We start from the raw sequence: 6,558 nt of genomic DNA on the forward strand, positions 1-6,558 counted from the left end.
GCCTCCCTCTCCGGCAGCCTCGCTGGGCATCCGACCCTGACCAACACCCTCTATTCCCACTCTCTCTTTCTTTCCTCGCTCATCCTTTTTCCCTTCTTACCTTCCACGGTCCTGCCCTCTGGTGACGACGTCGACAGACCCTTCACCGACCCCACTCAGATGACTCACTCTCTCTGGCATCGCGGGAGGGGCACAAACCCCTCCCCACCTTCTTCTTTGCCGATAGGCTGGGCCTGCCAACACTTCCTTTTTTGCTGGCAGGTTGGGCCTATCGACTCTCCATTTCGGATAGGCAGGGGCTTGCCGCCTCTACCTTCCTGGCAAGGGGCCTTGCCTCACTTTTTCTCTCGATAGACAGGGGTGCACCCCCTGTCTCTGCCCCTTTCCCCCTCTTTGAAAACTAGATTCGAAATGAAAATTTTGAAGCCTAAAGAGAAAAGACCCTTGTTGTCTCGGCCTAAGGAGTGTCCTACAGCAGTTAGGCACGATTCTTAATGCTAAGAATCAGGCAAGAGCAATAAAAATGCTAAAACAATACTAAATAACAGTGGAAGCAACTAACCCCTACACGACAATGGACGTAGAAACGAGTCCAACCTGCTGGGCACAGATCCCAATGCAGGAAAACACGCGTAAAAACCAAATAAGCGTGATTAGGCACATCGGCTAATCGTAACCCCGAAAAGAAAATGTAAATAAAGGAAGATAAGGATCCATAAGGGAAAAATAGGCAAAAGCAGGGAAAAATAAGGAGAAGAAAGAAGGGTTGGGAGACAGAGAGAGAAATCAAAGAAACAATTCATCTTAACGCTGATGCCGGGTTGGCGGAGCAGAAAGCAGGCAACGAGAGCCAGCCCTAGCGACGGACTCACCGATGTAGAGACGAGATCGGATGGGATCTCGATCCTCCATGACTGCGTTTCCAGAGAAGGTTTCCCCCTGGAATTAATGGAGAGAGAGAGATGAGGGCAGGCGGCCACAATGGTTTCAAGTGACTTACCCTCCGGCGAATCCCAAACAGGAGGAGACTCAGGGGAAAGGCAGAAGCTCTGCTGTTGCAGAGAACTCGAGCGGCTCCGCCAGGTGTGGGTGCCGGAAGGGAGTGGCCCCCTCAGATGCTCAAGGAGGAGGGCCGACCACTGGTGGTGTTCACCGGAGCTGGGTGGCGATGGTGGTCAGCCACCATTCTCAGGGAAACCAGAGAGAGTCGAGAGAGAATGGGGTCAGCTTTGGTGGGAAAAGAAAAAAAATAGAAGAGATAAAAAAACAGAGTTTTCGCTGGGATTGAGAGACGAGGGTCGGGTGGTCCACCCAACTCTCTTTTAGCCAAATCCAACCGGGTCTTATTTGGAGTCATTTTGGGTTCAAGTAGACCCAAAACCTTACATTAAATTCTAAGTCCTATATATAAAAAATATCAAAACTAACATAATTATTATTATTATTATTATCATTACTATATAAATATATATATATATATTGTCTAAACATTCAAATTAGAGGTAAATTTGATTTTATGTATTTAAAAAAAAAAACATAAAACCTAATTTCAGTTGATATGTTTGGGTTCGAACCCACTTCTAAAACAAGTTTCCATAAAAATCTTAATTTCATTTTAAAACTTCAAAATATATTTAGGACTTATAAAATCCTTCCAAGATATTTATTTTAACAATGATTTATTAAGCCTTTTAACAAATTAAAAAGAGCTATTTGGTTAAAATAACCAGAATACCCTTTTTAAGAAATTTTTTCTAAAACCATTAATGTGTATCTAATTAAGTTCAAAACACCTCATAAACACTATGATCCATTTATGACTCTAGAGTAAATACTTTTCATTATAAATGAAATATTTTAACAGTATTTTGTCTTAAATAATTTTTAAAATTAATATTTTACCCCTATTGACCCTTATACATTTCTAATTTAATGATAAATCTGAATTCTTTATTTATTGATAATCTTTGAAAAATACAAGTTTTACAGGATCTTCATCCATATCCAAATTTTGTTGTTACTTAGATTTTAATATGGTTCTAGATCTAAATATGTGAATGATCAATATGTTTATTCATAATGATAATTTTGATCAGCATGTGATGTACCTTGAGTAATAAATAAATCTCATGTGAGATTTATTTGGATATGGATATATGAATTCATTTATCTTATTGTATAAAGATAATACGCTTATTATAATTCGAAAAGACCTTTATTTGAATCTCAAGAGCTCTTTGATGTGAATATCCAAAGCTTATCTTGAATGATATGATGACTTCTTTTTTAAGTCACCTATATAGATCTAAATGGGACTCTCATATGCTTATGTGTACATTTAAAGAAATTTTGTTAAAATTCAATTTTAAAAAAATAATACTTATATAGAATTTTTATTTTTTTCATGATTCCTTTTCTTGATAAGTGGTTTTTTATCCAAGTTTTATGATTTTGACTTTGAGCCTTTATTCTAGTCTTGAGAATATGAATCTTGATATATTCTTATGTTGCAAATTGCCTTCAACTTAGAAGGTTTCTCTTTGTCTCAAAAATAAGATATGGATTTTCTCATATACAACTTCTTGGGCATTTTTTGAACAAAGGAAGAAAGTTTGCTTTGAGATACATATAATAAGTAAACAAGTTGGAATAAAAGTAAATTTCGGTTGTGCACAAACCAAGTTTTGACTCAAGTTTGGGATCAAGAGTGAGATATCTTGTTTTGTCTTTTATCGTGTCTTGCTCTCCTTTTTTGTTAGCTGGATAGTGTTGCTTGGGTGTGCCAATTTAGATTGTATTCTTGTGGCACTATAAAATCATACTTATGACATTATAGTGATAGTAATTAGGTGAAGATATTATTTGATTTGGATAATGGGTGGAACATGGGTTTTGGGTCTTTGATATATTCATTAATGTGTACATTATACAAGAAATGTAAGGGTAAACAATATAGTCTTTTATGGAGATTGGTGTAATGCCATTTTATATGGCAACATGAGTGTAGAGTTCTACTTCACCTTAATTCATGTATTACCTTTTGAAATATTTATCATGTATCCACCATGATAAATATGTTTATCTACATATTGTGAATGTTTAGTAGGTCAAACATATTCTTGATGTTGTAGAAAAAACTAATTATTGGAGGTTAGTGTGACTTTGTCAAAGTGTTAATCAATTTAAATATTAAGTTGATGTTATTCTATCTTCATATTTGATTAATGAGACATGTTAATTGTTGATATGAATATAAAAGATCATAACAAGAAAACGACACACAAAACACACCCAAAACGATACACATGATATTACGTGGTTTGGCTAGAGAAACCTACATCCATGATAGAAGAGTACTCTCTTGCATGATTTTGGAGAGTCCCATCTTACATGTATATAAGCCTTTACATGCGACTAACATAAGGTATGTAACCAAGGTTACCAACATTTACAAGGTTGATGTAAGGAAAGATTGTCACAAGGCAATTTTTTCTAAGAAGATAATCTGATTTTTCTTGCTTCATAAATCAACCTTGTTATTAGACCTTCTATTATTTCCTTGTCCTATTTCCTTTCTCTTCTGCTTGTCATGCTTAACACGACAATTTACTCTCATAAGGTAACCTGATTTTTCTTGCTTCATAAATCAACCTTGTGATCAGACCTTTTATTCTTCCATATTCTCTTTCCTTTCTCTTCTGCTTGCCATGCTTAATGTCATGATGGAGTTTTCTCAATTGAGCCTCCTTATGCGGCTAAAAGTCAACATAACCTTTTCCAACATTGACAACATTATCAACCTTTCTATTATCAGTTTCATCCTTCTTTACGTGAATGAGGTCTTCAACACTTTCCTTAACAATAAGATTTTCACATCTTTGAAAGCATGAATAAGCTATGAATTTTGTCATGAATCATTATTGAGCATTGATCTACATGTGTGTGGGTCATCGTAGACAAAGTGGTAAAATAAAATTTTAAATATAATTAGTTTAAATTTTGAATATGTTGTTTAATGAGATTTGTCGTATACTCCAACTCATGAGAGTAATAATTGATTTGATTACATTTGCAAATGATTTTCATATCTACCATGATTAAAATTGAAATGGGTTTGAATTTTACTATTAAGTTTTTTTGTTTCAAATCATACAAGTAGATACTTTTGGAAATCAAGCTATGAATGGTGAAATCCAAATAGATTTTTTTTTTAATTTTTGGGATATTTAGAAGTAAACCTTAACCATTAGATGTCCACTATTCTTATATAGTTATGAATTGATAATGGTTCTTATCGAGCAATTATATATCATTTTGACAATGAGTTTTTTGTATTTTTATTAGACAAACTTAATGGATAATGGGTTTTATGATCTTAAAATGTTATTCTTGTATTTTAATACATTTTGATAGTAATATCATTATTTATTTACATGTGGGTGATATGTTTAGTATCAAAATGGATTGCAATATTTCTTCTCACTAAATTTTCATGTTATGAAATTGACTATTCATATATGTGGTAATTGTTTTATCATGCAAGTGGATTACAATCTATTCATATTGAAAAGCTTTAGTGAAAGTTTAATCTTTAATTATATTTGCTATTCAATATGCTCCTAGTGTTATACTAAAAGAAATTTGTACCAACTAAAGTGTATGAATATCATTAGCGATTTTTATTTATGTTATGATTTCGAACAAGATAAATCATATCATAAGTGAAAATATCAAATGAATTGATACTCTTGAGAAATGAGTATTATAAATGCTATACATATTATGCTCTAAAGAATTTTGAGAATTTAAGATTATGAGACCTGATGTACTTAAAAGCACAATGATAAGAATGAAAATTCTAATTCCAATATTGTTTAATAGATGGGTAGATGATTTTTTTTCTAGTATGTCTAGAAGTTCAAGTTTCTTGGAAATCTAAACCCAGTTTACTATACAAATGCAACTAACCTTGGCTAGTATGAAAGGCGCTTGTTATATATAAGCTTGAGATAAATCAAGCAATTATATACAATCAAATAATATTATCTTGTGAAAATCTAAACCTTTGAAGACTAAGCATATTATGTGAATCATTACTCGATCAACAAGTAATTATAGTTGACTATTAGATATCATGCTAAAATTGGGCAGATCTATTTTCGAAGGGCCTTTCACAAAAAATTCTTCCTTTAATAAGTACATATGAAGAAATGAGATTAAAACCTATCCAAAAAATTATCTAGGATGGAAACCCAACCAAGTGACTCGTATCGCTTAAGTTTTTGTTTAATAAGAAAACTAAAACACTAGATTAATTAGATGAGCACTATAATATATAGAAAGATAAAGAGTATATCTATGTCCCATTATGATGTAAGTGCTTGAAAGGCTTTGATATAAAGATGGGTCTCAAGACTCTTAATAAGATTGATAATCCAATTTGGTCAAAGTGGTTCAAACAAATCTCCACTTTTGATACTCACTTATACGAGTGTGAATGTGAGTCACCTTTTATGAGATTTAGTTTATCTCTAGAGAATTTATATGAGTGTGAACAACCTCTATATATTAATGATACACATGGTTACCTAAAAAGAATGTGTGAATGGACGAGCCTAAAATATCTATAATCAAAACTTAGCTACTTAGTTTCTAAGATTATCTAAATCTCATATACATCAACTAAAGGTTCAAACCCAAAAGGTGTTTTCATTTATGCACGTGACTTTCACAAGCAGCTTCATATTTTTTTTTGTTATAATTTTGACCCATGAGGGTGATTATTATTGTTTTGGCTCAAAATTATTAGCTTTAGAACCAAGCTTATTCACCAATAAACCCACTCTTTGCCTAAGTTTTTTGGGAAATGATTTTTAGAGGAAATGTTTACTTTATTAAATTTCTTTAGGGCCTATTTAGAATCTAAGATCTAGGATAGGAGTTAATGCATTTGGCAAAAAGTTGATCAAAGTTGGGATAGGAGAATGAATTTGGGATGGAAAGTGGCATTGTATTTACACTAAAGCATGGAATTGGCACCTGCCACTTCCTAAAATGCCACTTCCCATCTCTGCTATTAGTTTCCAAACAGGGCCTTAATTTCATATTGATCATTTTTTAGAAATACAATAGAATTAAAATTTGTAGAATTGACTTTGAGGACAAGGCTCAAAGGAGTTGGTTTTGTTCATTGAACTTTGAATTTAGATTTGGATTTGATTTTGATTTTAGACTTTGACTTGGATTTGGATTCAGTTTTATGGATTCTCATTGGTATGAGGCAAAGTTGTTTCTCATGAAATAACAAGGTGTTACTTCATCAATATTGAGATTTTTCTGCTAATCACTTTTCTCGACTTCTCCAGCAAAATTTCACAGCACATGTGAAAAAAGTGAGAAAGAGCTTTGTTGGTGGGACCCACAAAGGCTAGGGGATAAACAGGTAATAAACAATAAACTAGCAAATGCAAATAATAAAAATTTAATTAAAAAGGAAAAGAGAGGAGCTAGAGAACCTACTCGAGCTTTGTGATGCCTTAGCTCCACTAGAGTGGTGAG

The sequence above is a fragment of the Nuphar pumila genome, chromosome 14 (assembly GCF_984573655.1).
Source record: "Nuphar pumila chromosome 14, dmNupPumi1.hap1.1, whole genome shotgun sequence".
NCBI classification, from domain to species: Eukaryota; Viridiplantae; Streptophyta; class Magnoliopsida; order Nymphaeales; family Nymphaeaceae; genus Nuphar; species Nuphar pumila.